The following is a 25,402-nucleotide window of genomic DNA, read 5'->3' as shown; positions in this document are numbered from 1 at the left end:
GATGGGTGACCTCACTGGGAAGACCTCGTGTCGCGACCGTTTACGTAAATTATGGATAAAACAGTCGAAATAATTGTTTTTAATGAGTTAACCGTCTCCGGAGTAATCTGCGTCATACCCTTCCGCACAGAACCGGCTCACGACAACAAAAATCGATAAATGTTCCTAGAAAATAGAAAAAAAAATAAGAAGAAGGAAATAACGAATGTAAATCTATTATTATGCCTGGGATACGATAAAATGGAACCGGAATCGAATTTCGAACTTCCTAAGCGGATTTCTCGAGGAAACGAAAGCTTAACAGAAGCGTTAATCGCAAATTAGAGGGTCTTAGAGAAGGAATTCGGCTAAAATCTCGTCAGCTCATTGCGTAGTAATGAGTCTCGTCCGTTTGCCCGTTTACAATCAAATTAGCCTACAATTTTGTCCAAATCTGGCAGTGCCCGAGCTACTTTCATTTCACATGTCTTATCTGGTCCCGATCGAGATTCAGATGATTTGAGCCGAAAATCGTCTGTCAACAAGTAATCAAAAATAGAAAAACACGAAAAGGGGTGCAACACGAGGACTTCCTAGGGGGTCACCCATCCTAGTACTGCTCTCGTCCAAGCACGCTTAACTTCGGAGTTCTGATGGGATCCAGTGGCATTAGTGCTGGTATGATCGCACCCGACATTGAGTGGGATGTTTATTCTTATATCCCTCGAGTACGTGTGGAGCGGGCGGCGATGGACAACACGCGGCACTGCTCTCGCCCAATCATAACCAAGAAGTTAAGCGTTCTGGCGCGATGGCAGAGGTAGGATGGGTGACCTCCCTGGGAAGACCTCGTGTCGCGACCGTTTACGTAAATTATGGATAAAACAGTCGAAATAATTGTTTTTAATGAGTTAACCGTCTCCGGAGTAATCTGCGTCATACCCTTCCGCACAGAACCGGCTCACGACAACAAAAATCGATAAATGTTCCTAGAAAATAGAAAAAAAAATAAGAAGAAGGAAATAACGAATGTAAAGCTATTATTATGCCTGGGATACGATAAAATGGAACCGGAATCGAATTTCGAACTTCCTAAGCAGATTTCTCGAGGAAACGAAAGCTTAACAGAAGCGGTAAATCGCAAATTAGAGGGTCTTAGAGAAGGAATTCGGCTAAAATCTCGTCAGCTCATTGCGTAGAAATAAGTCTCGTCCGTTTGCCCGTTTACAATCAAATTAGCCTACAATTTTGTCCAAATCCGGCAGTGCCCGAGCTACTTTTATTTCACATGTCTTATCTGGTACCGATCGAGATTCAGATGATTTGAGCCGAAAATCGTCTGTCAACAAGTAATCAAAAATAGAAAAACACGAAAAAGGGTGCAACACGAGGACTTCCCAGGGGGTCACCCACCCTAGTACTGCTCTCGCCCAAGCACGCTAAACTTCGGAGTTCTGATTGGATCCGGTGCATTAGTGCTGGTATGATCGCACCCGACATTGAGTGGGATGTTTATTCTTATATCCCTCGAGTACGTGTGGAGCGGGCGGCGATGGACAACACGCGGCACTGCTCTCGCCCAATCATAACCATGAAGTTAAGCGTTCTGGCGCGATGGCAGAGCTAGGATGGGTGACCTCCCTGGGAAGACCTCGTGTCGCGATCGTTTACGTGAATTATGGATAAAACAGTTGAATTAATTGTTTTTAATGTGTTAACCTTCTCCGGAGTAATCTGCGTCATACCCTTCCGCACAGAACCGGCTCACGACAACAAAAATCGATAAACGTTCCCAGAAAATAGAAAAAAAAATAAGAAGAAGGAAATAACGAATGTAAAGCTATTATTATGCCTGGGATACGATAAAATGGAACCGGAATCGAATTTCGAACTTCCTAAGCGGATTTCTCGAGGAAACGAAAGCTTAATAGAAGCGGTAAATCGCAAATTAGAGGGTCTTAGAGAAGAAATTCGGCTAAAATCTCGTCAGCTCATTGCGTAGTAATGAATCTCGTCCGTTGCCCGTTTACAACCAAATTAGCCCACAATTTTGTCCAAATTCGGCAGTGCCCGAGCTACTTTCATTTCACATGTCTTATCTTGTCCCGATCGAGATTCAGATGATTTGAGCCGAAAATCGTCTGTCAACAAGTAATCAAAAATAGAAAACCACGAAAAGGGGTGAAACACGAAGACAACCTAGGGGTAAATAACGATGTAAAGCTATTATTATGCCTAGGATACGATAAAATGGAACTGGAATCGAATTTCGAACTTCCTGAGCGGATTTCTCTAGGAAGCGAAAGCTTAACAGAAGCGGTAAATCGAAAATTAGAGGGTTTAGAGAAGGAATTCGTCTAAAATCTCGTCAGCTCATTGCGTAGTAATGAGTCTCGTCCGTTTACCCGTTTACAATCAAATTAGCCTACAATTTTGTCCAAATCCGGCAGTGCCCGAGCTACTTTCATTTCACATGTCTTATCTGGTCCAGATCGAGATTCAGATGATTTGAGCCGAAAATCGTTTGTCAACAAGTAATCAAAAATAGAAAAACACGATAAAGGGTGCAACACGAGGACTTTCCAGGGGGTCACCCATCCTAGTACTGCTCTTGCCCAAGCACGCTTAACTTCGGAGTTCTGTTGGGATCCGGTGCATTAGTGCTGGTATGATCGCACCCGACATTGAGTGGGATGTTTATTCTAATATCCCTCGAGTACGTGTGGAGCGGGCGACGATGGACAACACGCGGCACTGCTCTCGCCCTATCATAACCATGAAGTTAAGCGTTCTGGCGCGATGGCAGAGCTAGGATGGGTGACCTCCCTGGAGAGACCTCATGCCGCGACCGGTTACGTAAATTATGGTTAAAACAGTCGAAATAATTGTTTTTAATGAGTTAACCGTCTCCGGAGTAGTCTGCGTCATACCCATCCACACAGAACCGGCTCACGACAACAAAAATCGATAAATGTTCCCAGAAAATAGAAAAAAAAAATAAGAAGAAGGAAATAACGAATGTAAAGCTATTATTATGCTTGGTATACGATAAAATGGAACCGGAATCGAATTTCGAACTTCCTAAGAGGATTTCTCGAGGAAACGAAAGCTTAAGAGAAGAGGTAAATCGCAAATTAGAGGGTCTTAGAGAAGGATTTCGGCTAAAATCTCGTCAGCTCATTGCGTAGTAATGTGTCTCGTCCGTTTGCCCGTTTACAAACAAATTAGCCTACAATTTTGTCCAAATCCGGCAGTGCCCGAGCTACTTTCATTTCACATGTCTTATCTGGTCTCGATCGAGATTCAGATGATTTGAGCCGAAAATCGTCTGTCAACAAGTAATCAAAAATAGAAAAACAAGAAAAAGGGTGCAACACGAGGACTTCCCAGGAGGTCACCGATCCTAGTACTGCTCTCGTCCAAGCACGCTTAACTTCGGAGTTCTGATGGGATCCATGGCATTAGTGCTGGTATGATCGCACCCGACATTGAGTGGGATGTTTATTCTTATATCCCTCGAGTACGTGTGGAGCAAGCGGCGATGGACAACACGCGGCACTGCTCTCGCCCAATCATAACCATGAAGTTAAGCGTTCTTGCGCGATGGCAGAGCTAGGATGGGTGACCTCCCTGGGAAGACCTCGTGTCGCGACCGTTTACGTAAATTATGGATAAAACAGTCGAAATAACTGTTTTTAATGAGTTAACCGTCTCTGGAGTAATCTGCGTCATACCCTTCCGCACAGAACCGGCTCACGACAACAAAAATCGATAAATGTTCCCAGAAATTAGAAAAAAAAATAAGAAGAAGAAAATAACGAATGTAAAGCTATTATTATGCCTGAGATACGATAAAATGGAACCGGAATCGAATTTCGAACTTCCTAAGCGGATTTCTCGAGGAAACGAAAGCTTAACAGAAGCGGTAAATCGCAAAATAAAGGGTCTTAGAGAAGGAATTCGGCTAAAATCTCGTCAGCTCATTGCGTAGTAATGAGTCTCGTCCGTTTGCCCGTTTACAATCAAATTAGCCTACAATTTTGTCCAAATCCGGCAGTGCCCGAGCTACTTTCATTTCACATGTCTTATCTGGTCCCGATCGAGATTCAGATGATTTGAGCCGAAAATCGTCTGTCAACAAGTAATCAAAAATAGAAAAACACGAAAAGGGGTGCAACACGAGGACTTCCCTGGGGGTCACCCATCCTAGTACTGCTCACGCCCAAGCACGCTTAACTTCGGAATTCTGATGGGATCCGGTGCATTAGTGCTGGTATGATCGCACCCACATTGAGTGGGATGTTTATTCTTATATCCCTCGAGTACGTGTGGAGCGGGCGGCGATGGACAACACGCGGCACTGCTCTCGCCCAATCATAACCATGAAGTTAAGCGTTATGGCGCGATGGTAGAGCTAGGATGGGTGACCTCCCTGGGAAGACCTCGTGTCGCGATCGTTTAAGTAAATTATGGATAAAACAGTCGAAATAATTGTTTTTAATGAGTTAACCGCCTCCGGAGTAATCTGCGTCATACCCTTCCGCACAGAACCGGCTCACGACAACAAAAATCGATAAACGTTCCCAGAAAATAGAAAAAAAAATAAGAAGAAGGAAATAACGAATGTAAAGCTATTATTATGTCTGGGATACGATAAAATGGAACCGGAATCGAATTTCGAACTTCCTAAGCGGATTTCTCGAGGAAACGAAAGCTTAACAGAAGCGGTAAATAGCAAATTAGAGGGTCTTAGAGAAGGAATTCGGCTAAAATCTCGTCAGCTCATTGCGTAGTAATGAATCTCGTCTGTTGCCCGTTTACAATCAAATTAGGCCACAATTTTGTCCAAATCCGGCAGTGCCCGAGCTACTTTCATTTCACATGTCTTATCTGGTCCCGATCGAGATTCAGATGATTTGAGCCGAAAATCGTCTTTCAACAAGTAATCAAAATAGAAAAACACGAAAAGGGGTGAAACACGAGGACAACCTAGGGGTAAATAACGATGTAAAGCTATTATTATGCCTGAGATACGATAAAATGGAACTGGAATCGAATTTCGAACTTCCTAAGCGGATTTCTCGAGGAAGCGAAAGCTTAACAGAAGCGGTAAAAAGCAAATTAGAGGGTCTTAGAGAAGGAATTCGGCTAAAATCTCGCCAGCTCATTGCGTAGTAATGAGTCTCGTCCGTTTGCCCGTTTACAATCAAATTAGCCTACAATTTTGTCCAAATCCGGCAGTGCCCGAGCTACTTTCATTTCACATGTCTTATCTGGTCCCGATCGAGATTCAGATGATTTGAACCGAAAATCGTTTGTCAACAAGTAATCAAAAATAGAAAAACACGAAAAAGGGTGCAACACGAGGACTTTCCAGGGGGTCACCCATCCTAGTACTGCTCTCGCCCAAGCACGCTTAACTTCGGAGTTCTGTTGGGATCCGGTGCATTAGTGCTGGTATGATCGCACCCGACATTGAGTGGGATGTTTATTCTTATATCCCTCGAGTACGTGTGGAGCGGGCGGCGATGGACAACACGCGGCACTGCTTTCGCCCCATCATAACCATGAAGTTAAGCGTTCTGGCGTGATGGCAGAGCTAGGATGGCTGACCTCCCTGCGAAAACCTCGTGTCGCGACCGGTTACGTAAATTATGGTTAAAACAGTCGAAATAATTGTTTTTAATGAGTTAACCGTCTCCGGAGTAATCTGCGTCATACCCATCCGCACAGAACCGGCTCACGACAACAAAAATCGATAAATGTTCCCAGAAAATAGAAAAAAAGATAAGAAGAAGGAAATAACGAATGTAAAGCTATTATTATGCTTGGGATACGATAAAATGGAACCGGAATCGAATTTCGAACTTCCTAAGCGGATTTCTCGAGGAAACGAAAGCTTAAGAGAAGAGGTAATCGCAAATTAGAGGGTCTTAGAGAAGGATTTTGTCTAAAATCTCGTCAGCTCATTGCGTAGTAATGTGTCTCCTCCGTTTGCCCGTTTACAATCAAATTAGCCTACAATTTTGTCCAAATCTGGCAGTGTCCGAGCTACTTTCATTTCACATGTCTTATCTAGTCTCGATCGAGATTCAGATGATTTGAGCCGAAAATCGTCTGTCAACAAATAATCAAAAATAGAAAAACAAGAAAAGGGGTGCAACACGAGGACTTCCCAGAAGGTCACCGATCCTAGTACTGCTCTCGTCCAAGCACGCTTAACTTCGGAGTTCTGATGGGATCCATGGCATTAGTGCTGGTATGATCGCACCCGACATTGAGTGGGATGTTTATTCTTATATCCCTCGAGTACGTGTGGAGCAAGCGGCGATGGACAACACGCGACACTGCTCTCGCCCAATCATAACCATGAAGTTAAGCGTTCTGGCGCGATGGCAGAGCTAGGATGGGTGACCTCCCTGGGAAGACCTCGTGTCGCGACCGGTTACGTAAATTATGGTTAAACCAGTCGAAATAATTGTTTTTAATGAGTTAACCGTATCCGGAGTAATCTGCGTCATACCCTTCCGCACAGAACCGGCTCACGACAACAAAAATCGATAAATGTTCCCAGAAAATAGAAAAAAAAATAAGAAGAAGGAAATAACGAATGTAAAGCTATTATTATGCCTGGGATACGATAAAATGGAACCGGAATCGAATTTCGAACTTCCTAAGCGGATTTCTCGAGGAAACAAAAGCTTAAGAGAAGAGGTAAATCGCAAATTAGAGGGTCTTAGAGAAGGATTTCGGCTAAAATCTCGTCAGCTCATTGCGTAGAAATGTGTCTCGTCCGTTTGCCCGTTTACAATCAAATTAGCCTACAATTTTGTCCAAATCCGGCAGTGCCCGAGCTACTTTCATTTCACATGTCTTATCTGGTCCCAATCGAGATTCAGATTATTTGAGCCGAAAATCGTCTGTCAACAAGTAATCAAAAATAGAAAAACACGAAAAGGGGTGCAACACGAGGACTTCCCAGGAGGTAAGCCATCCTAGTACTGCTCTCGCCCAAGCACGCTTAACTTCGGAGTTCTAATGGGATCCGGTGGATTAGTGCTGGTATGATCGCACCTGACATTGAGTGGGATGTTTATTCTTATATCTCTCGAGTACGTGTGGAGCGGGCGGCGATGGACAACACGCGGCACTGCTCTCGCCCAATCATAACCATGAAGTTAAGCGTTCTGGCGCGATTGCAGAGCTAGGATGGGTGACCTCCCTGGGAAGACCTCGTGTCGCGACCGTTTACGTAAATTATGGATAAAACAGTCGAAATAATTGTTTTTAATGAGTTAACCGTCTCCGGAGTAATCTGCGTCATACCCTTCCGCACAGAACCGGTTCACGACAACAAAAATCGATAAATGTTCGAAGAAAATAGAAAAAAAAATAAGAACAAGGAAAATAACGAATGTAAAGCTATTATTATGACTGGGATACGATAAAATGGAACCGGAATCGAATTTCGAACTTCCTAAGCGGATTTCCCGAGGAAACGAAAGCTTAACAGAAGCGTTAAATCGCAAATTAGAGGGTCTTAGAGAAGGAATTCGGCTAAAATCTCGTCAGCTCATTGCGTAGTAATGAGTCTCGTCCGTTTGCCTCGTTTACAATCAAATTAGCCTACAATTTTGTCCAAATCTGGCAGTGGCCGAGCTACTTTCATTTCACATGTCTTATCTGGTCCCGATCGAGATTCAGATGATTTGAGCCGAAAATCGTCTGTCAACAAGTAATCAAAAATAGAAAAACCCGAAAAGGGGTACAACACGAGAACTTCCTAGGAGGTCACCCATCCTAGTACTGCTCTCGCCCAAGCACGCTTAACTTCGGAGTTCTGATGGGATCCGGTGCATTAGTGCTGGTATGATCGCACCCGACATTGAGTGGGATGTTTATTCTTATATCCCTCGAGTACGTGTGGAGCAGGTGGCGCTGGACAACACGCGGCACTGCTCTCGCCCAATCATAACCACGAAGTTAAGCGTTCTGGCGCGATGGCAGAGGTAGGATGGGTGACCTCCCTGGGAAGACCTCGTGTCGCGATCGTTTACGTAAATTATGGATAAAACAGTCGAAATAATTGTTTTAAATTAGTTAACCGTCTCCGGAGTAATCTGCGTCATACCCTTCCGCACAGAACCGGCTCACGACAACAAAAATCGATAAATGTTCCCAGAAAATAGAAAAAAAAATAAGAAGAAGGAATCAACGAATGTAAAGCTACTATTATGCCTGGGATACGATAAAATGGAACCGGAATCGAATTTCGAACTTCCTAAGCGGATTTCTCGAGGAAACGAAAGCTTAATAGAAGCGGTAAATCGCAAATTAGAGGGTCTTAGAGAAGGAATTCGGCTAAAATCTCGTCAGCTCATTGCGTAGTAATGAGTCTCGTCCGTTTGCCCGTTTACAATCAAATTAGCCTACAATTTTGTCCAAATCCGGCAGTGCCCGAGCTACTTTCATTTCACATGTCTTATCTGGTCCCGATCGAGATTCAGATGATTTGAGCCGAAAATCGTCTGTCAACAAGTAATCAAAAATAGAAAAACACGAAAAAGGGTGCAACACGAGGACTTCCCAGGGGGTCACCCATCCTAGTACTGCTCTCGCCCAAGCACGCTTAACTTCGGAGTTCTGATGGGATCCGGTGCATTAGTGCTGGTATGATCGCACCCGACATTGAGTGGGATGTTTATTCTTATATCCCTCGAGTACGTGTGGAGCGGGCGGCGATGGACAACACGCGGCACTGCTTTCGCCCAATCATAACCACGAAGTTAAGCGTTCTGGCGCGATGGCAGAGGTAGTATGGGTGACCTCCCTGAGAAGACCTCGTGTCGCGATCGTTTACGTAAATTATGGATAAAACAGTCGAAATAATTGTTTTAAATTAGTTAACCGTCTCCGGAGTAATCTGCCCTTCCGCACAGAACCGGCTCACGACAACAAAAATCGATAAATGATCCCAGAAAATAGAAAAAAAAATAAGAAGAAGGAAATAACGAATGTAAAGCTATTATTATGCCTGGGATACGATAAAATGGAACCGGAATCGAATTTCGAACTTCCTAAGCGGATTTCTCGATGAAATGAAAGCTTAACAGAAGCGGTAAATCGCAAATTAGAGGGTCTTAGAGAAGGAATTCAGCTTAAATCTCGTCAGCTCATTGCGTAGTAATGAGTCTCGTCCGTTTGCCCGTTTACAATCAAATTAGCCTACAATTTTGTCCAAATCCGGCAGTGCCCGAGCTACTTTCATTTCACATGTCTTATCTGGTCCCGATCGAGATTCAGATGATTTGAGCCGAAAATCGTCTGTCAACAAGTAATCAAAAATAGAAAAACCCGAAAAGGGGTGCAACACGAAGACAACCTAGGGGTAAATAACGATGTAAAGCTATTATTATGCCTAGGATACGATAAAATGGAACTGGAATCGAATTTCGAACTTCCTGAGCGGATTTCTCTAGGAAGCGAAAGCTTAACAGAAGCGGTAAATCGAAAATTAGAGGGTTTAGAGAAGGAATTCGTCTAAAATCTCGTCAGCTCATTGCGTAGTAATGAGTCTCGTCCGTTTACCCGTTTACAATCAAATTAGCCTACAATTTTGTCCAAATCCGGCAGTGCCCGAGCTACTTTCATTTCACATGTCTTATCTGGTCCAGATCGAGATTCAGATGATTTGAGCCGAAAATCGTTTGTCAACAAGTAATCAAAAATAGAAAAACACGATAAAGGGTGCAACACGAGGACTTTCCAGGGGGTCACCCATCCTAGTACTGCTCTTGCCCAAGCACGCTTAACTTCGGAGTTCTGTTGGGATCCGGTGCATTAGTGCTGGTATGATCGCACCCGACATTGAGTGGGATGTTTATTCTAATATCCCTCGAGTACGTGTGGAGCGGGCGACGATGGACAACACGCGGCACTGCTCTCGCCCAATCATAACCATGAAGTTAAGCGTTCTGGCGCGATGGCAGAGCTAGGATGGGTGACCTCCCTGGGAAGACCTCGTGTCGCGACCGGTTACGTAAATTATGGATAAAACAGTCGAAATAATTGTTTTTAATGAGTTAACCGTCTCCGGAGTAATCTGCGTCATACCCTTCCGCACAGAACCGGCTCACGACAACAAAAATCGATAAATGTTCCCAGAAAATAGAAAAAAAAATAAGAAGAAGGAAATAACGAATGTAAAGCTATTATTATGCCTGGGATACGATAAAATGGAACCGGAATCGAATTTCGAACTTCCTAAGCGGATTTCTCGAGGAAACGAAAGCTTAACAGAAGCGGTAAATCGCAAATTAGAGGGTCTTAGAGAAGGAATTCGGCTAAAATCTCGTCAGCTCATTGCGTAGTAATGAGTCTCGTCCGTTTGCCTGTTTACAATCAAATTAGCCTACAATTTTGTCCAAATCCGGCAGTGCCCGAGCTACTTTCATTTCACATGTCTTATCTGGTCTCGATCGAGATTCAGATGATTTGAGCCGAAAATCGTCTGTCAACAAGTAATCAAAAATAGAAAAACACGAAAAAGGGTGCAACACGAGGACTTCCCAGGAGGTCACCGATCCTAGTACTGCTCTCGTCCAAGCACGCTTAACTTCGGAGTTCTGATGGGATCCATGGCATTAGTGCTGGTATGATCGCACCCGACATTGAGTGGGATGTTTATTCTTATATCCCTCGAGTACGTGTGGAGCAAGCGGCGACGGACAACACGCGGCACTGCTCTCGCCCAATCATAACCATGAAGTTAAGCGTTCTGGCGCGATGGCAGAGCTAGGATGGGTGACCTCCCTGGGAAGACCTCGTGTCGCGACCGTTTACGTAAATTATGGATAAAACAGTCGAAATAATTGTTTTTAATGAGTTAACCGTCTCTGGAGTAATCTGCGTCATACCCTTCCGCACAGAACCGGCTCACGACAACAAAAATCGATAAATGTTCCCAGAAAATTAGAAAAAAAAATAAGAAGAAGAAAATAACGAATGTAAAGCTATTATTATGCCTGAGATACGATAAAATGGAACCGGAATCGAATTTCGAACTTCCTAAGCGGATTTCTCGAGGAAACGAAAGCTTAACAGAAGCGGTAAATCGCAAAATTAGAGGGTCTTAGAGAAGGAATTCGGCTAAAATCTCGTCAGCTCATTGCGTAGTAATGAGTCTCGTCCGTTTGCCCGTTTACAATCAAATTAGCCTACAATTTTGTCCAAATCCGGCAGTGCCCGAGCTACTTTCATTTCACATGTCTTATCTGGTCCCGATCGAGATTCAGATGATTTGAGCCGAAAATCGTCTGTCAACAAGTAATCAAAAATAGAAAAACACGAAAAGGGGTGCAACACGAGGACTTCCCTGGGGGTCACCCATCCTAGTACTGCTCACGCCCAAGCACGCTTAACTTCGGAATTCTGATGGGATCCGGTGCATTAGTGCTGGTATGATAGCACCCACATTGAGTGGGATGTTTATTCTTATATCCCTCGAGTACGTGTGGAGCGGGCGGCGATGGACAACACGCGGCACTCCTCTCGCCCAATCATAACCATGAAGTTAAGTGTTATGGCGCGATGGTAGAGCTAGGATGGGTGACCTCCCTAGGAAGACCTCGTGTCGCGATCGTTTAAGTAAATTATGGATAAAACAGTCGAAATAATTGTTTTTAATGAGTTAACCGCCTCCGGAGTAATCTGCGTCATACCCTTCCGCACAGAACCGGCTCACGACAACAAAAATCGATAAACGTTCCCAGAAAATAAAAAAAAAATAAGAAGAAGGAAATAACGAATGTAAAGCTATTATTATGTCTGGGATACGATAAAATGGAACCGGAATCGAATTTCGAACTTCCTAAGCGGATTTCTCGAGGAAACGAAAGCTTAACAGAAGCGGTAAATAGCAAATTAAAGGGTCTTAGAGAAGGAATTCGGCTAAAATCTCGTCAGCTCATTGCGTAAATAGAAAAAAAATAAGAAGAAGGAAATAAAGAATGTAAAGCTATTATTAGCCTGGGATACGATTAAAATGGAAACCGGAATCGAATTCGAACTTCCTAAGCAGATTTCCCGAGGACACGAAAGCTTAAAGAAAGGTTTTAAATCGCAAATTAGAGGGTCTTAGAGAAGGAATTCGGCTAAAATCTCGTCAGCTCATGCGTAGTAATGAGTCTACGTCGTTTGCCCGTTTACAATCAATTAGCCTACAATTTTGTCCAAATCCGGCAGTTGCCCGAGCTACTTTCATTTCACATGTCTATCTGGTCCCGATCGAGATTCAGATTGATTTGAGCCGAAAATCGTCTGTCAACAAGTAATCAAAAATAGAAAAACACGAAAAAGGGTGCAACACGAGGACTTCCAGGGGGTCACCCATCCTAGTACTGCTCTCGCCCAAGCACGCTTAACTTCGGAGTTCTGATGGGATCAGGTGCATTAGTGCTGGTATGATCGCACCCGACATTGAGTGGGATGTTTATTCTTATATCCCTCGAGTACGTGTGGAGCGGGCGGCGATGGACAACACGCGGCACTGCTTCTCGCCCAATCATAACCATGAAGTTAAGCGTTCTGGCGCGATGGCAGAGGTAGGATGGGTGACCTCCCTGGGAAGACCTCGTGTCGCGATCGTTTACGTAAATTATGGATAAAACAGTCGAAATAATTGTTTTAATTAGTTAACCGTCTCCGGAGTAATCTGCGTCATACCCTTCCGCACAGAACCGGCTCACGACAACAAAAATCGATAAATGTTCCCAGAAAATAGAAAAAAAAATAAGAAGAAGGAAATAACGAATGTAAAGCTATTATTATGCCTGGGATACGATAAAATGGAACCGGAATCGAATTTCGAACTTCCTAAGCGGATTTCTCGAGGAAACGAAAGCTTAACAGAAGCGGTAATCGCAAATTAGAGGGTCTTAGAGAAGGAATTCGGCTAAAATCTCGTCAGCTCATTGCGTAGTAATGAGTCTCGTCCGTTTGCCCGTTTACAATCAAATTAGCCTACAATTTTGTCCAAATCGGCAGTGCCCGAGCTACTTTCATTTCACATGTCTTATCTGGTCCCGATCGAGATTCAGATGATTTGAGCCGAAAATCGTCTGTCAACAAGTAATCAAAAATAGAAAAACACGAAAAGGGTGCAACACGAGGACTTCCCAGGAGGTCACCCATCCTAGTACTGCTCTCGCCCAAGCACGCTTAACTTCGGAGTTCTGATGGGATCCATGTGCATTAGTGCTGGTATGATCGCACCCGACATTGAGTGGGATGTTTATTCTTATATCCCTCGAGTACGTGTGGAGCGGGCGGCGATGGACAACACGCGGCACTGCTCTCGCCCAATCATAACCACGAAGTTAAGCGTTCTGGCGCGATGGCAGAGCTAGGATGGGTGACCTCCCTGGGAAGACCTCGTGTCGCGATCGTTTACGTAAATTATGGATAAAACAGTCGAAATAATTGTTTTAATGAGTTAACCGTCTCCGGAGTAATCTGCGTCATACCCTTCCGCACAGAACCGGCTCACGACAACAAAAATCGATAAATGTTCCCAGAAAATAGAAAAAAAATAAGAAGAAGGAAATAACGAATGTAAAGCTATTATTATGCCTGGGATACGATAAAATGGAACCGGAATCGAATTTCGAACTTCCTAAGCGGATTTCTCGAGGAAACGAAAGCTTAACAGAAGCGGTAAATCGCAAATTAGAGGGTCTTAGAGAAGGAATTCGGCTAAAATCTCGTCAGCTCATTGCGTAGTAATGAGTCTCGTCCGTTTGCCCGTTTACAATCAAATTAGCCTACAATTTTGTCCAAATCCGGCAGTGCCCGAGCTACTTTCATTTCACATGTCTTATCTGGTCCCGATCGAGATTCAGATGATTTGAGCCGAAAATCGTCTGTCAACAAGTAATCAAAAATAGAAAAACACGAAAAGGGTGCAACACGAGGACTTCCCAGGAGGTCACCCATCCTAGTACTGCTCTCGCCCAAGCACGCTTAACTTCGGAGTTCTGATGGGATCCGGTGCATTAGTGCTGGTATGATCGCACCCGACATTGAGTGGGATGTTTATTCTTATATCCCTCGAGTACGTGTGGAGCGGGCGGCGATGGACAACACGCGGCACTGCTCTCGCCCAATCATAACCATGAAGTTAAGCGTTCTGGCGCGATGGCAGAGCTAGGATGGGTGACCTCCCTGGGAAGACCTCGTGTCGCGACCGTTTACGTAAATTATGGATAAAACAGTCGAAATAATTGTTTTAATGAGTTAACCGTCTCCGGAGTAATCTGCGTCATACCCTTCCGCACAGAACCGGCTCACGACAACAAAAATCGATAAATGTTCCCAGAAAATAGAAAAAAAAATAAGAAGAAGGAAATAACGAATGTAAAGCTATTATTATGCCTGGGATACGATAAAATGGAACCGGAATCGAATTTCGAACTTCCTAAGCGGATTTCTCGAGGAAACGAAAGCTTAACAGAAGCGGTAAATCGCAAATTAGAGGGTCTTAGAGAAGGAATTCGGCTAAAATCTCGTCAGCTCATTGCGTAGTAATGAGTCTCGTCCGTTTGCCCGTTTACAATCAAATTAGCCTACAATTTTGTCCAAATCCGGCAGTGCCCGAGCTACTTTCATTTCACATGTCTTATCTGGTCCCGATCGAGATTCAGATGATTTGAGCCGAAAATCGTCTGTCAACAAGTAATCAAAAATAGAAAAACACGAAAAGGGGTGCAACACGAGGACTTCCAGGAGGTCACCCATCCTAGTACTGCTCTCGCCCAAGCACGCTTAACTTCGGAGTTCTGATGGGATCCGGTGCATTAGTGCTGGTATGATCGCACCCGACATTGAGTGGGATGTTTATTCTTATATCCCTCGAGTACGTGTGGAGCGGGCGGCGATGGACAACACGCGGCACTGCTCTCGCCCAATCATAACCACGAAGTTAAGCGTTCTGGCGCGATGGCAGAGGTAGGATGGGTGACCTCCCTGGGAAGACCTCGTGTCGCGATCGTTTACGTAAATTATGGATAAAACAGTCGAAATAATTGTTTTAAATTAGTTAACCGTCTCCGGAGTAATCTGCGTCATACCCTTCCGCACAGAACCGGCTCACGACAACAAAAATCGATAAATGTTCCCAGAAAATAGAAAAAAAAATAAGAAGAAGGAAATAACGAATGTAAAGCTATTATTATGCCTGGGATACGATAAAATGGAACCGGAATCGAATTTCGAACTTCCTAAGCGGATTTCTCGAGGAAACGAAAGCTTAACAGAAGCGGTAAATCGCAAATTAGAGGGTCTTAGAGAAGGAATTCGGCTAAAATCTCGTCAGCTCATTGCGTAGTAATGAGTCTCGTCCGTTTGCCCGTTTACAATCAAATTAGCCTACAATTTTGTCCAAATCCGGCAGTGCCCGAGCTACTTTCATTTCACATGTCTTATCTGGTCCCGATCGAGATTCAGATGATTTGAGCCGAAAATCGTCTGTCAACAAGTAATCAAAAATAGAAAAACCCGAAAAAGGGTGCAACACGAGGACTTCCCAGGAGGTCACCCATCCTAGTACTGCTCTCGCCCAAGCACGCTTGACTTCGGAGTTCTGATGGGATCCTGTGCATTAGTGCTGGTATGATCGCACCCGACATTGAGTGGGATGTTTATTCTTATATCCCTCGAGTACGTGTGGAGCGGGTGGCGATGGACAACACGCGGCACTGCTCTCGCCCAATCATAACCACGAAGTTAAGCGTTCTGGCGCGATGGCAGAGGTAGGATGGGTGACCTCCCTGGGAAGACCTCGTGTCGCGATCGTTTACGTAAATTATGGATAAAACAGTCGAAATAATTGTTTTTAATTAGTTAACCGTCTCCGGAGTAATCTGCGTCATACCCTTCCGCACAGAACCGGCTCACGACAACAAAAATCGATAAATGTTCCCAGAAAATAGAAAAAAAAATAAGAAGAAGGAAATAACGAATGTAAAGCTATTATTATGCCTGGGATACGATAAAATGGAACCGGAATCGAATTTCGAACTTCCTAAGCGGATTTCTCGAGGAAACGAAAGCTTAACAGAAGCGGTAAATCGCAAATTAGAGGGTCTTAGAGAAGGAATTCGGCTTAAATCTCGTCAGCTCATTGCGTAGTAATGAGTCCCGTCCGTTTGCCCGTTTACAATCAAATTAGCCTACAATTTTGTCCAAATCCGGCAGTGCCCGAGCTACTTTCATTTCACATGTCTTATCTGGTCCCGATCGAGATTCAGAAGATTTGAGCCGAAAATCGTCTGTCAACAAGTAATCAAAAATAGAAAAACACGAAAAAGGGTGCAACACGAGGACTTCCCAGGGGGTCACCCATCCTAGTACTGCTCTCGCCCAAGCACGCTTAACTTCGGAGTTCTGATGGGATCCGGTGCATTAGTGCTGGTATGATCGCACCCGACATTGAGTGGGATGTTTATTCTTATATCCCTCGAGTACGTGTGGAGCGGGCGGCGATGGACAACACGCGGCACTGCTCTCGCCCAATCATAACCACGAAGTTAAGCGTTCTGGCGCGATGGCAGAGCTAGGATGGGTGACCTCCCTGGGAAGACCTCGTGTCGCGATCGTTTACGTAAATTATGGATAAAACAGTCGAAATAATTGTTTTAAATTAGTTAACCGTCTCCGGAGTAATCTGCGTCATACCCTTCCGCACAGAACCGGCTCACGACAACAAAAATCGATAAATGTTCCCAGAAAATAGAAAAAAAAATAAGAAGAAGGAAATAACGAATGTAAAGCTATTATTATGCCTGGGATACGATAAAATGGAACCGGAATCGAATTTCGAACTTCCTAAGCGGATTTCTCGATGAAATGAAAGCTTAACAGAAGCGGTAAATCGCAAATTAGAGGGTCTTAGAGAAGGAATTCGGCTTAAATCTCGTCAGCTCATTGCGTAGTAATGAGTCTCGTCCGTTTGCCCGTTTACAATCAAATTAGCCTACAATTTTGTCCAAATCCGGCAGTGCCCGAGCTACTTTCATTTCACATGTCTTATCTGGTCCCGATCGAGATTCAGATGATTTGAGCCGAAAATCGTCTGTCAACAAGTAATCAAAAATAGAAAAACACGAAAAAGGGTGCAACACGAGGACTTCTCAGGGTGTCACCCATCCTAGTACTGCTCTCGCCCAAGCACGCTTAACTTCGGAGTTCTGATGGGATCCGGTGCATTAGTGCTGGTATGATCGCACCCGACATTGAGTGGGATGTTTATTCTTATATCCCTCGAGTACGTGTGGAGCGGGCGGCGATGGACAACACGCGGCACTGCTCTCGCCCAATCATAACCATGAAGTTAAGCGTTCTGGCGCGATGGCAGAGCTAGGATGGGTGACCTCCCTGGGAAGACCTCGTGTCGCGACCGTTTACGTAAATTATGGATAAAACAGTCCAAATAATTTGTTTTAATGAGTTAACCGTCTCCGGAGTAATCTGCGTCAAACCCTTCCCCGCACAGAACCGGCTCACGACAACAAAAATCGATAAATGTTCCCAGAAAATAGAAAAAAAAATAAGAAGAAGGAAATAACGAATGTAAAGCTATTATTATGCCTGGGATACGATAAAATGGAACCGGAATCGAATTTCGAACTTCCTAAGCGGATTTCTCGAGGAAACGAAAGCTTAACAGAAGCGTTAAATCGCAAATTAGAGGGTCTTAGAGAAGGAATTCGGCTAAAATCTCGTCAGCTCATTGCGTAGTAATGAGTCTCGTCCGTTTGCCCGTTTACAATCAAATTAGCCTACAATTTTGTCCAAATCCGGCAGTGCCCGAGCTACTTTCATTTCACATGTCTTATCTGGTCCCGATCGAGATTCAGATGATTTGAGCCGAAAATCGTCTGTCAACAAGTAATCAAAAATAGAAAAACACGAAAAAGGGTGCAACACGAGGACTTCCCAGGGGGTCACCCATCCTAGTACTGCTCTCGCCCAAGCACGCTTAACTTCGGAGTTCTGATGGGATCCGGTGCATTAGTGCTGGTATGATCGCACCCGACATTGAGTGGGATGTTTATTCTTATATCCCTCGAGTACGTGTGGAGCGGGCGGCGATGGACAACACGCGGCACTGCTTCTCGCCCAATCATAACCACGAAGTTAAGCGTTCTGGCGCGATGGCAGAGGTAGGATGGGTGACCTCCCTGGGAAGACCTCGTGTCGCGATCGTTTACGTAAATTATGGATAAAACAGTCGAAATAATTGTTTTAATTAGTTAACCGTCTCCGGAGTAATCTGCGTCATACCCTTCCGCACAGAACCGGCTCACGACAACAAAAATCGATAAATGTTCCCAGAAAATAGAAAAAAAATAAGAAGAAGGAAATAACGAATGTAAAGCTATTATTATGCCTGGGATACGATAAAATGGAACCGGAATCGAATTTCGAACTTCCTAAGCGGATTTCTCGAGGAAACGAAAGCTTAACAGAAGCGGTAAATCGCAAATTAGAGGGTCTTAGAGAAGGAATTCGGCTAAAATCTCGTCAGCTCATTGCGTAGTAATGAGTCTCGTCCGTTTGCCCGTTTACAATCAAATTAGCCTACAATTTTGTCCAAATCCGGCAGTGCCCGAGCTACTTTCATTTCACATGTCTTATCTGGTCCCGATCGAGATTCAGATGATTTGAGCCGAAAATCGTCTGTCAACAAGTAATCAAAAATAGAAAAAACACGAAAAAGGGTGCAACACGAGGACTTCCCAGGGGGTCACCCATCCTAGTACTGCTCTCGCCCAAGCACGCTTAACTTCGGAGTTCTGATGGGATCCGGTGCATTAGTGCTGGTATGATCGCACCCGACATTGAGTGGGATGTTTATTCTTATATCCCTCGAGTACGTGTGGAGCGGGCGGCGATGGACAACACGCGGCACTGCTCTCGCCCAATCATAACCACTGAAGTTAAGCGTTCTGGCGCGATGGCAGAGGTAGTATGGGTGACCTCCCTGGGAAGACCTCGTGTCGCGATCGTTTACGTAAATTATGGATAAAACAGTCGAAATAATTGTTTTAATTAGTTAACCGTCTCCGGAGTAATCTGCGTCATACCCTTCCGCACAGAACCGGCTCACGACAACAAAAATCGATAAATGTTCCCAGAAAATAGAAAAAAAATAAGAAGAAGGAAATAACGAATGTAAAGCTATTATTATGCCTGGGATACGATAAAATGGAACCGGAATCGAATTTCGAACTTCCTAAGCGGATTTCTCGAGGAAACTGAAAGCTTAACAGAAGCGGTAAATCGCAAATTAGAGGGTCTTAGAGAAGGAATTCGGCTAAATCTCGTCAGCTCATTGCGTAGTAATGAGTCTCGTCCGTTTGCCCGTTTACAATCAAATTAGCCTACAATTTTGTCCAAATCCGGCAGTGCCCGAGCTACTTTCATTTCACATGTCTTATCTGGTCCCGATCGAGATTCAGATGATTTGAGCCGAAAATCGTCTGTCAACAAGTAATCAAAAATAGAAAAACACGAAAAAGGGTGCAACACGAGGACTTCCAGGGGTCACCCATCCTAGTACTGCTCTCGCCCAAGCACGCTTAACTTCGGAGTTCTGATGGGATCCGGTGCATTAGTGCTGGTATGATCGCACCCGACATTGAGTGGGATGTTTATTCTTATATCCCTCGAGTACGTGTGGAGCGGGCGGCGATGGACAACACGCGGCACTGCTTTCGCCCAATCATAACCACGAAGTTAAGCGTTCTGGCGCGATGGCAGAGGTAGTATGGGTGACCTCCCTGGGAAGACCTCGTGTCGCGATCGTTTACGTAAATTATGGATAAAACAGTCGAAATAATTGTTTTAATGAGTTAACCGTCTCCGGAGTAATCTGCGTCATACCCTTCCGCACAGAACCGGCTCACGACAACAAAAATCGATAAATGTTCCCAGAAAATAGAAAAAAAAATAAGAAGAAGGAAATAACGAATGTAAAGCTATTATTATGCCTGGGATACGATAAAATGGAACCGGAATCGAATTTCGAACTTCCTAAGCGGATTTCTCGAGGAAATGAAAGCTTAACAGAAGCGGTAAATCGCAAATTAGAGGGTCTTAGAGAAGGAATTCGGCTTAAATCTCGTCAGCTCATTGCGTAGTAATGAGTCTCGTCCGTTTGCTCGTTTACAATCAAATTAGCCTACAATTTTGTCCAAATCCGGCAGTGCCCGAGCTACTTTCATTTCACATGTCTTATCTGGTCCCGATCGAGATTCAGATGATTTGAGCCGAAAATCGTCTGTCAACAAGTAATAAAAAATAGAAAAACCCGAAAAAGGGGTGCAACACGAGGACTTTCCAGGGGTCACCCATCCTAGTACTGCTCTCGCCCAAGCACGCTTAACTTCGGAGTTCTGATGGGATCCGGTGCATTAGTGCTGGTATGATCGCACCCGACATTGAGTGGGATGTTTATTCTTATATCCCTCGAGTACGTGTGGAGCGGGCGGCGATGGACAACACGCGGCACTGCTCTCGCCCAATCATAACCACGAAGTTAAGCGTTCTGGCGCGATGGCAGAGGTAGGATGGGTGACCTCCCTGGGAAGACCTCGTGTCGCGATCGTTTACGTAAATTATGGATAAAACAGTCGAAATAATTGTTTTAATTAGTTAACCGTCTCCGGAGTAATCTGCGTCATACCCTTCCGCACAGAACCGGCTCACGACAACAAAAATCGATAAATGTTCCCAGAAAATAGAAAAAAAATAAGAAGAAGGAAATAACGAATGTAAAGCTATTATTATGCCTGGGATACGATAAAATGGAACCGGAATCGAATTTCGAACTTCCTAAGCGGATTTCTCGAGGAAACGAAAGCTTAACAGAAGCGGTAAATCGCAAATTAGAGGGTCTTAGAGAAGGAATTCGGCTAAAATCTCGTCAGCTCATTGCGTAGTAATGAGTCTCGTCCGTTTGCCCGTTTACAATCAAATTAGCCTACAATTTTGTCCAAATCCGGCAGTGCCCGAGCTACTTTCATTTCACATGTCTTATCTGGTCCCGATCGAGATTCAGATGATTTGAGCCGAAAATCGTCTGTCAACAAGTAATCAAAAATAGAAAAACACGAAAAAGGGTGCAACACGAGGACTTCCCAGGGGGTCACCCATCCTAGTACTGCTCTCGCCCAAGCACGCTTAACTTCGGAGTTCTGATGGGATCCGGTGCATTAGTGCTGGTATGATCGCACCCGACATTGAGTGGGATGTTTATTCTTATATCCCTCGAGTACGTGTGGAGCGGGCGGCGATGGACAACACGCGGCACTGCTCTTCGCCCAATCATAACCACGAAGTTAAGCGTTCTGGCGCGATGGCAGAGCTTAGGATGGGTGACCTCCCTGGGAAGACCTCGTGTCGCGATCGTTTACGTAAATTATGGATAAAACAGTCGAAATAATTGTTTTAATGAGTTAACCGTCTCCGGAGTAATCTGCGTCATACCCTTCCGCACAGAACCGGCTCACGACAACAAAAATCGATAAATGTTCCCAGAAAATAGAAAAAAAAATAAGAAGAAGGAAATAACGAATGTAAAGCTATTATTATGCCTGGGATACGATAAAATGGAACCGGAATCGAATTTCGAACTTCCTAAGCGGATTTCTCGAGGAAACGAAAGCTTAACAGAAGCGGTAAATCGCAAATTAGAGGGTCTTAGAGAAGGAATTCGGCTAAAATCTCGTCAGCTCATTGCGTAGTAATGAGTCTCGTCCGTTTGCCCGTTTACAATCAAATTAGCCTACAATTTTGTCCAAATCCGGCAGTGCCCGAGCTACTTTCATTTCACATGTCTTATCTGGTCCCGATCGAGATTCAGATGATTTGAGCCGAAAATCGTCTGTCAACAAGTAATCAAAAATAGAAAAAACCCGAAAAAGGGTGCAACACGAGACTTCTCAGGGGGTCACCCATCCTAGTACTGCTCTCGCCCAAGCACGCTTAACTTCGGAGTTCTGATGGGATCCGGTGCATTAGTGCTGGTATGATCGCACCCGACATTGAGTGGGATGTTTATTCTTATATCCCTCGAGTACGTGTGGAGCGGGCGGCGATGGACAACACGCGGCACTGCTCTCGCCCAATCATAACCACGAAGTTAAGCGTTCTGGCGCGATGGCAGAGCTAGGATGGGTGACCTCCCTGGGAAGACCTCGTGTCGCGATCGTTTACGTAAATTATGGATAAAACAGTCGAAATAATTGTTTTTAATTAGTTAACCGTCTCCGGAGTAATCTGCGTCATACCCTTCCGCACAGAACCGGCTCACGACAACAAAAATCGATAAATGTTCCCAGAAAATAGAAAAAAAATAAGAAGAAGGAAATAACGAATGTAAAGCTATTATTATGCCTGGGATACGATAAAATGGAACCGGAATCGAATTTCGAACTTCCTAAGCGGATTTCTCGAGGAAACGAAAGCTTAACAGAAGCGGTAAATCGCAAATTAGAGGGTCTTAGAGAAGGAATTCGGCTAAAATCTCGTCAGCTCATTGCGTAGTAATGAGTCTCGTCCGTTTGCCCGTTTACAATCAAATTAGCCTACAATTTTGTCCAAATCCGGCAGTGCCCGAGCTACTTTCATTTCACATGTCTTATCTGGTCCCGATCGAGATTCAGATGATTTGAGCCGAAAATCGTCTGTCAACAAGTAATCAAAAATAGAAAAACACGAAAAAGGGTGCAACACGAGGACTTCCAGGGGGTCACCCATCCTAGTACTGCTCTCGCCCAAGCACGCTTAACTTCGGAGTTCTGATGGGATCCGGTGCATTAGTGCTGGTATGATCGCACCCGACATTGAGTGGGATGTTTATTCTTATATCCCTCGAGTACGTGTGGAGCGGGCGGCGATGGACAACACGCGGCACTGCTTCTCGCCCAATCATAACCACGAAGTTAAGCGTTCTGGCGCGATGGCAGAGGTAGGATGGGTGACCTCCCTGGGAAGACCTCGTGTCGCGATCGTTTACGTAAATTATGGATAAAACAGTCGAAATAATTGTTTTAATTAGTTAACCGTCTCCGGAGTAATCTGCGTCATACCCTTCCGCACAGAACCGGCTCACGACAACAAAAATCGATAAATGTTCCCAGAAAATAGAAAAAAAATAAGAAGAAGGAAATAACGAATGTAAAGCTATTATTATGCCTGGGATACGATAAAATGGAACCGGAATCGAATTTCGAACTTCCTAAGCGGATTTCTCGAGGAAACGAAAGCTTAACAGAAGCGGTAAATCGCAAATTAGAGGGTCTTAGAGAAGGAATTCGGCTAAAATCTCGTCAGCTCATTGCGTAGTAATGAGTCTCGTCCGTTTGCCCGTTTACAATCAAATTAGCCTACAATTTTGTCCAAATCCGGCAGTGCCCGAGCTACTTTCATTTCACATGTCTTATCTGGTCCCGATCGAGATTCAGATGATTTGAGCCGAAAATCGTCTGTCAACAAGTAATCAAAAATAAAAAAACACGAAAAAGGGTGCAACACGAGGACTTCCAGGGGGTCACCATCCTAGTACTGCTCTCGCCCAAGCACGCTTAACTTCGGAGTTCTGATGGGATCCGGTGCATTAGTGCTGGTATGATCGCACCCGACATTGAGTGGGATGTTTATTCTTATATCCCTCGAGTACGTGTGGAGCGGGCGGCGATGGACAACACGCGGCACTGCTCTCGCCCAATCATAACCACGAAGTTAAGCGTTCTGGCGCGATGGCAGAGGTAGGATGGGTGACCTCCCTGGGAAGACCTCGTGTCGCGATCGTTTACGTAAATTATGGATAAAACAGTCGAAATAATTGTTTTAATTAGTTAACCGTCTCCGGAGTAATCTGCGTCATACCCTTCCGCACAGAACCGGCTCACGACAACAAAAATCGATAAATGTTCCAGAAAATAGAAAAAAAAATAAGAAGAAGGAATAACGAATGTAAAGCTATTATTATGCCTGGGATACGATAAAATGGAACCGGAATCGAATTTCGAACTTCCTAAGCGGATTTCTCGAGGAAACGAAAGCTTAACAGAAGCGTTAATCGCAAATTAGAGGGTCTTAGAGAAGGAATTCGGCTAAAATCTCGTCAGCTCATTGCGTAGTAATGAGTCTCGTCCGTTTGCCCGTTTACAATCAAATTAGCCTACAATTTGTCCAAATCCGGCAGTGCCCGAGCTACTTTCATTTCACATGTCTTATCTGGTCCCGATCGAGATTCAGATGATTTGAGCCGAAAATCGTCTGTCAACAAGTAATCAAAAATAGAAAAACACGAAAAAGGGTGCAACACGAGGACTTCCCAGGGGGTCACCATCCTAGTACTGCTCTCGCCCAAGAACGCTTAACTTCGGAGTTCTGATGGGATCCGGTGCATTAGTGCTGGTATGATCGCACCCGACATTGAGTGGGATGTTTATTCTTATATCCCTCGAGTACGTGTGGCAGCGGCGGCGATGGACACACGCGGCACTGCTCTCCGCCAATCATAACCATGAAGTTAAGCGTTCTGGCGCGATGGCAGAGCTTAGGATGGGTTGACCTCCCTGGGAAGACTCTGGTCGCGACCGTTTACGAAATTATGGATAGAACAGTCGAAATAATTGTTTTTAATGAGTTAACCGTCCTCGAGAGTAATCTGCGTCATACCCTTCCGCACAGAACCTGGCTCACGACAACAAAAATCGATAAATGTTCCAGAAAATAGAAAAAAAAAAAATAAGAAGAAGGAAATAACGAATGTAAAGCTATTATTTAGCCTCGGATACGAATAAAATGGAATCCGGAATCGATTTCGAACCTTCCTAAGCGGATTTCTCGCGGAAACGAAAGCTTAACAGAAGCGGTAAATCGCAAATTAGAGGGTCTTAGAGAAGGAATTCGGCTAAAATCTCGTCAGCTCATTGCGTAGTAATGAGTCTCGTCCGTTTGCCCGTTTACAATCAAATTAGCCTACAATTTTGTCCAAATCCGGCAGTGCCCGAGCTACTTTCATTTCACATGTCTTATCTGGTCCCGATCGAGATTCAGATGATTTGAGCCGAAAATCGTCTGTCAACAAGTAATCAAAATAGAAAACACGAAAAAGGGCAACACGAGACTTCCCAGGGGTCACCCATCCTAGTACTGCTCTCGCCCAAGCACGCTTAACTTCGGAGTTCTGATGGGATCCGGTGCATTAGTGCTGGTATGATCGCACCCGACATTGAGTGGGATGTTTATTCTTATATCCCTCGAGTACGTGTGGAGCGGGCGGCGATGGACAACACGCGGCACTGCTCTCGCCCAATCATAACCGAAGTTAAGCGTTCTGGCGCGATGGCAA

General features: G+C 44.5%; 30 non-coding genes across 30 annotated transcripts; all 30 read right to left on the bottom strand.

Annotated features, from left to right (window-relative positions):
- Positions 1-551: 551 nt before the first annotated feature.
- LOC142515583 (5S ribosomal RNA) lies at positions 552-671 on the bottom strand. The gene has a single exon (XR_012811420.1). It is a non-coding gene; the product is annotated as a 5S ribosomal RNA (ribosomal RNA).
- Positions 672-1,355: 684 nt separating this feature from the next.
- LOC142514637 (5S ribosomal RNA) lies at positions 1,356-1,474 on the bottom strand. The gene has a single exon (XR_012810522.1). It is a non-coding gene; the product is annotated as a 5S ribosomal RNA (ribosomal RNA).
- Positions 1,475-2,540: 1,066 nt separating this feature from the next.
- On the bottom strand, positions 2,541-2,659 carry LOC142514920 (5S ribosomal RNA). The gene has a single exon (XR_012810792.1). It is a non-coding gene; the product is annotated as a 5S ribosomal RNA (ribosomal RNA).
- Positions 2,660-3,344: 685 nt separating this feature from the next.
- Positions 3,345-3,463, bottom strand: LOC142506709 (5S ribosomal RNA). The gene has a single exon (XR_012804991.1). It is a non-coding gene; the product is annotated as a 5S ribosomal RNA (ribosomal RNA).
- Positions 3,464-4,147: 684 nt separating this feature from the next.
- On the bottom strand, positions 4,148-4,266 carry LOC142513028 (5S ribosomal RNA). Its single transcript, XR_012808996.1, has one exon. It is a non-coding gene; the product is annotated as a 5S ribosomal RNA (ribosomal RNA).
- A 1,065-nt stretch (positions 4,267-5,331) lies between these two features.
- On the bottom strand, positions 5,332-5,450 carry LOC142513586 (5S ribosomal RNA). Its single transcript, XR_012809525.1, has one exon. It is a non-coding gene; the product is annotated as a 5S ribosomal RNA (ribosomal RNA).
- A 683-nt stretch (positions 5,451-6,133) lies between these two features.
- Positions 6,134-6,252, bottom strand: LOC142507011 (5S ribosomal RNA). The gene has a single exon (XR_012805279.1). It is a non-coding gene; the product is annotated as a 5S ribosomal RNA (ribosomal RNA).
- A 684-nt stretch (positions 6,253-6,936) lies between these two features.
- On the bottom strand, positions 6,937-7,055 carry LOC142514763 (5S ribosomal RNA). The gene has a single exon (XR_012810640.1). It is a non-coding gene; the product is annotated as a 5S ribosomal RNA (ribosomal RNA).
- Positions 7,056-7,741: 686 nt separating this feature from the next.
- On the bottom strand, positions 7,742-7,860 carry LOC142509528 (5S ribosomal RNA). The gene has a single exon (XR_012807697.1). It is a non-coding gene; the product is annotated as a 5S ribosomal RNA (ribosomal RNA).
- Positions 7,861-8,544: 684 nt separating this feature from the next.
- On the bottom strand, positions 8,545-8,663 carry LOC142517403 (5S ribosomal RNA). The gene has a single exon (XR_012813151.1). It is a non-coding gene; the product is annotated as a 5S ribosomal RNA (ribosomal RNA).
- Positions 8,664-9,723: 1,060 nt separating this feature from the next.
- Positions 9,724-9,842, bottom strand: LOC142514919 (5S ribosomal RNA). Its single transcript, XR_012810791.1, has one exon. It is a non-coding gene; the product is annotated as a 5S ribosomal RNA (ribosomal RNA).
- Positions 9,843-10,526: 684 nt separating this feature from the next.
- LOC142506708 (5S ribosomal RNA) lies at positions 10,527-10,645 on the bottom strand. Its single transcript, XR_012804990.1, has one exon. It is a non-coding gene; the product is annotated as a 5S ribosomal RNA (ribosomal RNA).
- Positions 10,646-11,331: 686 nt separating this feature from the next.
- LOC142514031 (5S ribosomal RNA) lies at positions 11,332-11,450 on the bottom strand. Its single transcript, XR_012809946.1, has one exon. It is a non-coding gene; the product is annotated as a 5S ribosomal RNA (ribosomal RNA).
- Positions 11,451-12,334: 884 nt separating this feature from the next.
- On the bottom strand, positions 12,335-12,452 carry LOC142514872 (5S ribosomal RNA). The gene has a single exon (XR_012810747.1). It is a non-coding gene; the product is annotated as a 5S ribosomal RNA (ribosomal RNA).
- Positions 12,453-13,133: 681 nt separating this feature from the next.
- LOC142513255 (5S ribosomal RNA) lies at positions 13,134-13,253 on the bottom strand. The gene has a single exon (XR_012809212.1). It is a non-coding gene; the product is annotated as a 5S ribosomal RNA (ribosomal RNA).
- Positions 13,254-13,934: 681 nt separating this feature from the next.
- LOC142512614 (5S ribosomal RNA) lies at positions 13,935-14,053 on the bottom strand. The gene has a single exon (XR_012808859.1). It is a non-coding gene; the product is annotated as a 5S ribosomal RNA (ribosomal RNA).
- Positions 14,054-14,736: 683 nt separating this feature from the next.
- On the bottom strand, positions 14,737-14,854 carry LOC142512410 (5S ribosomal RNA). The gene has a single exon (XR_012808837.1). It is a non-coding gene; the product is annotated as a 5S ribosomal RNA (ribosomal RNA).
- Positions 14,855-15,538: 684 nt separating this feature from the next.
- On the bottom strand, positions 15,539-15,657 carry LOC142513116 (5S ribosomal RNA). The gene has a single exon (XR_012809078.1). It is a non-coding gene; the product is annotated as a 5S ribosomal RNA (ribosomal RNA).
- Positions 15,658-16,341: 684 nt separating this feature from the next.
- Positions 16,342-16,460, bottom strand: LOC142517391 (5S ribosomal RNA). The gene has a single exon (XR_012813140.1). It is a non-coding gene; the product is annotated as a 5S ribosomal RNA (ribosomal RNA).
- A 684-nt stretch (positions 16,461-17,144) lies between these two features.
- LOC142513510 (5S ribosomal RNA) lies at positions 17,145-17,263 on the bottom strand. The gene has a single exon (XR_012809453.1). It is a non-coding gene; the product is annotated as a 5S ribosomal RNA (ribosomal RNA).
- Positions 17,264-17,949: 686 nt separating this feature from the next.
- Positions 17,950-18,068, bottom strand: LOC142517379 (5S ribosomal RNA). The gene has a single exon (XR_012813129.1). It is a non-coding gene; the product is annotated as a 5S ribosomal RNA (ribosomal RNA).
- A 684-nt stretch (positions 18,069-18,752) lies between these two features.
- On the bottom strand, positions 18,753-18,871 carry LOC142517367 (5S ribosomal RNA). The gene has a single exon (XR_012813117.1). It is a non-coding gene; the product is annotated as a 5S ribosomal RNA (ribosomal RNA).
- A 683-nt stretch (positions 18,872-19,554) lies between these two features.
- LOC142514237 (5S ribosomal RNA) lies at positions 19,555-19,671 on the bottom strand. The gene has a single exon (XR_012810141.1). It is a non-coding gene; the product is annotated as a 5S ribosomal RNA (ribosomal RNA).
- Positions 19,672-20,355: 684 nt separating this feature from the next.
- Positions 20,356-20,473, bottom strand: LOC142513741 (5S ribosomal RNA). Its single transcript, XR_012809671.1, has one exon. It is a non-coding gene; the product is annotated as a 5S ribosomal RNA (ribosomal RNA).
- A 682-nt stretch (positions 20,474-21,155) lies between these two features.
- Positions 21,156-21,274, bottom strand: LOC142517355 (5S ribosomal RNA). The gene has a single exon (XR_012813105.1). It is a non-coding gene; the product is annotated as a 5S ribosomal RNA (ribosomal RNA).
- Positions 21,275-21,960: 686 nt separating this feature from the next.
- On the bottom strand, positions 21,961-22,078 carry LOC142508595 (5S ribosomal RNA). The gene has a single exon (XR_012806802.1). It is a non-coding gene; the product is annotated as a 5S ribosomal RNA (ribosomal RNA).
- A 683-nt stretch (positions 22,079-22,761) lies between these two features.
- Positions 22,762-22,879, bottom strand: LOC142513202 (5S ribosomal RNA). Its single transcript, XR_012809162.1, has one exon. It is a non-coding gene; the product is annotated as a 5S ribosomal RNA (ribosomal RNA).
- Positions 22,880-23,562: 683 nt separating this feature from the next.
- LOC142515585 (5S ribosomal RNA) lies at positions 23,563-23,679 on the bottom strand. The gene has a single exon (XR_012811422.1). It is a non-coding gene; the product is annotated as a 5S ribosomal RNA (ribosomal RNA).
- A 679-nt stretch (positions 23,680-24,358) lies between these two features.
- On the bottom strand, positions 24,359-24,476 carry LOC142514944 (5S ribosomal RNA). Its single transcript, XR_012810815.1, has one exon. It is a non-coding gene; the product is annotated as a 5S ribosomal RNA (ribosomal RNA).
- Positions 24,477-25,161: 685 nt separating this feature from the next.
- LOC142515702 (5S ribosomal RNA) lies at positions 25,162-25,278 on the bottom strand. Its single transcript, XR_012811533.1, has one exon. It is a non-coding gene; the product is annotated as a 5S ribosomal RNA (ribosomal RNA).
- Between the last annotated feature and the right edge of the window lie 124 nt (positions 25,279-25,402).

Source organism: Primulina tabacum, chromosome 10 (genome assembly GCF_025594145.1).
Source record: "Primulina tabacum isolate GXHZ01 chromosome 10, ASM2559414v2, whole genome shotgun sequence".
Taxonomy (NCBI): Eukaryota; Viridiplantae; Streptophyta; class Magnoliopsida; order Lamiales; family Gesneriaceae; genus Primulina; species Primulina tabacum.
Note: the sequence above shows the minus strand (reverse complement) of the source record. Positions and strands in the feature narration are given on the sequence as shown.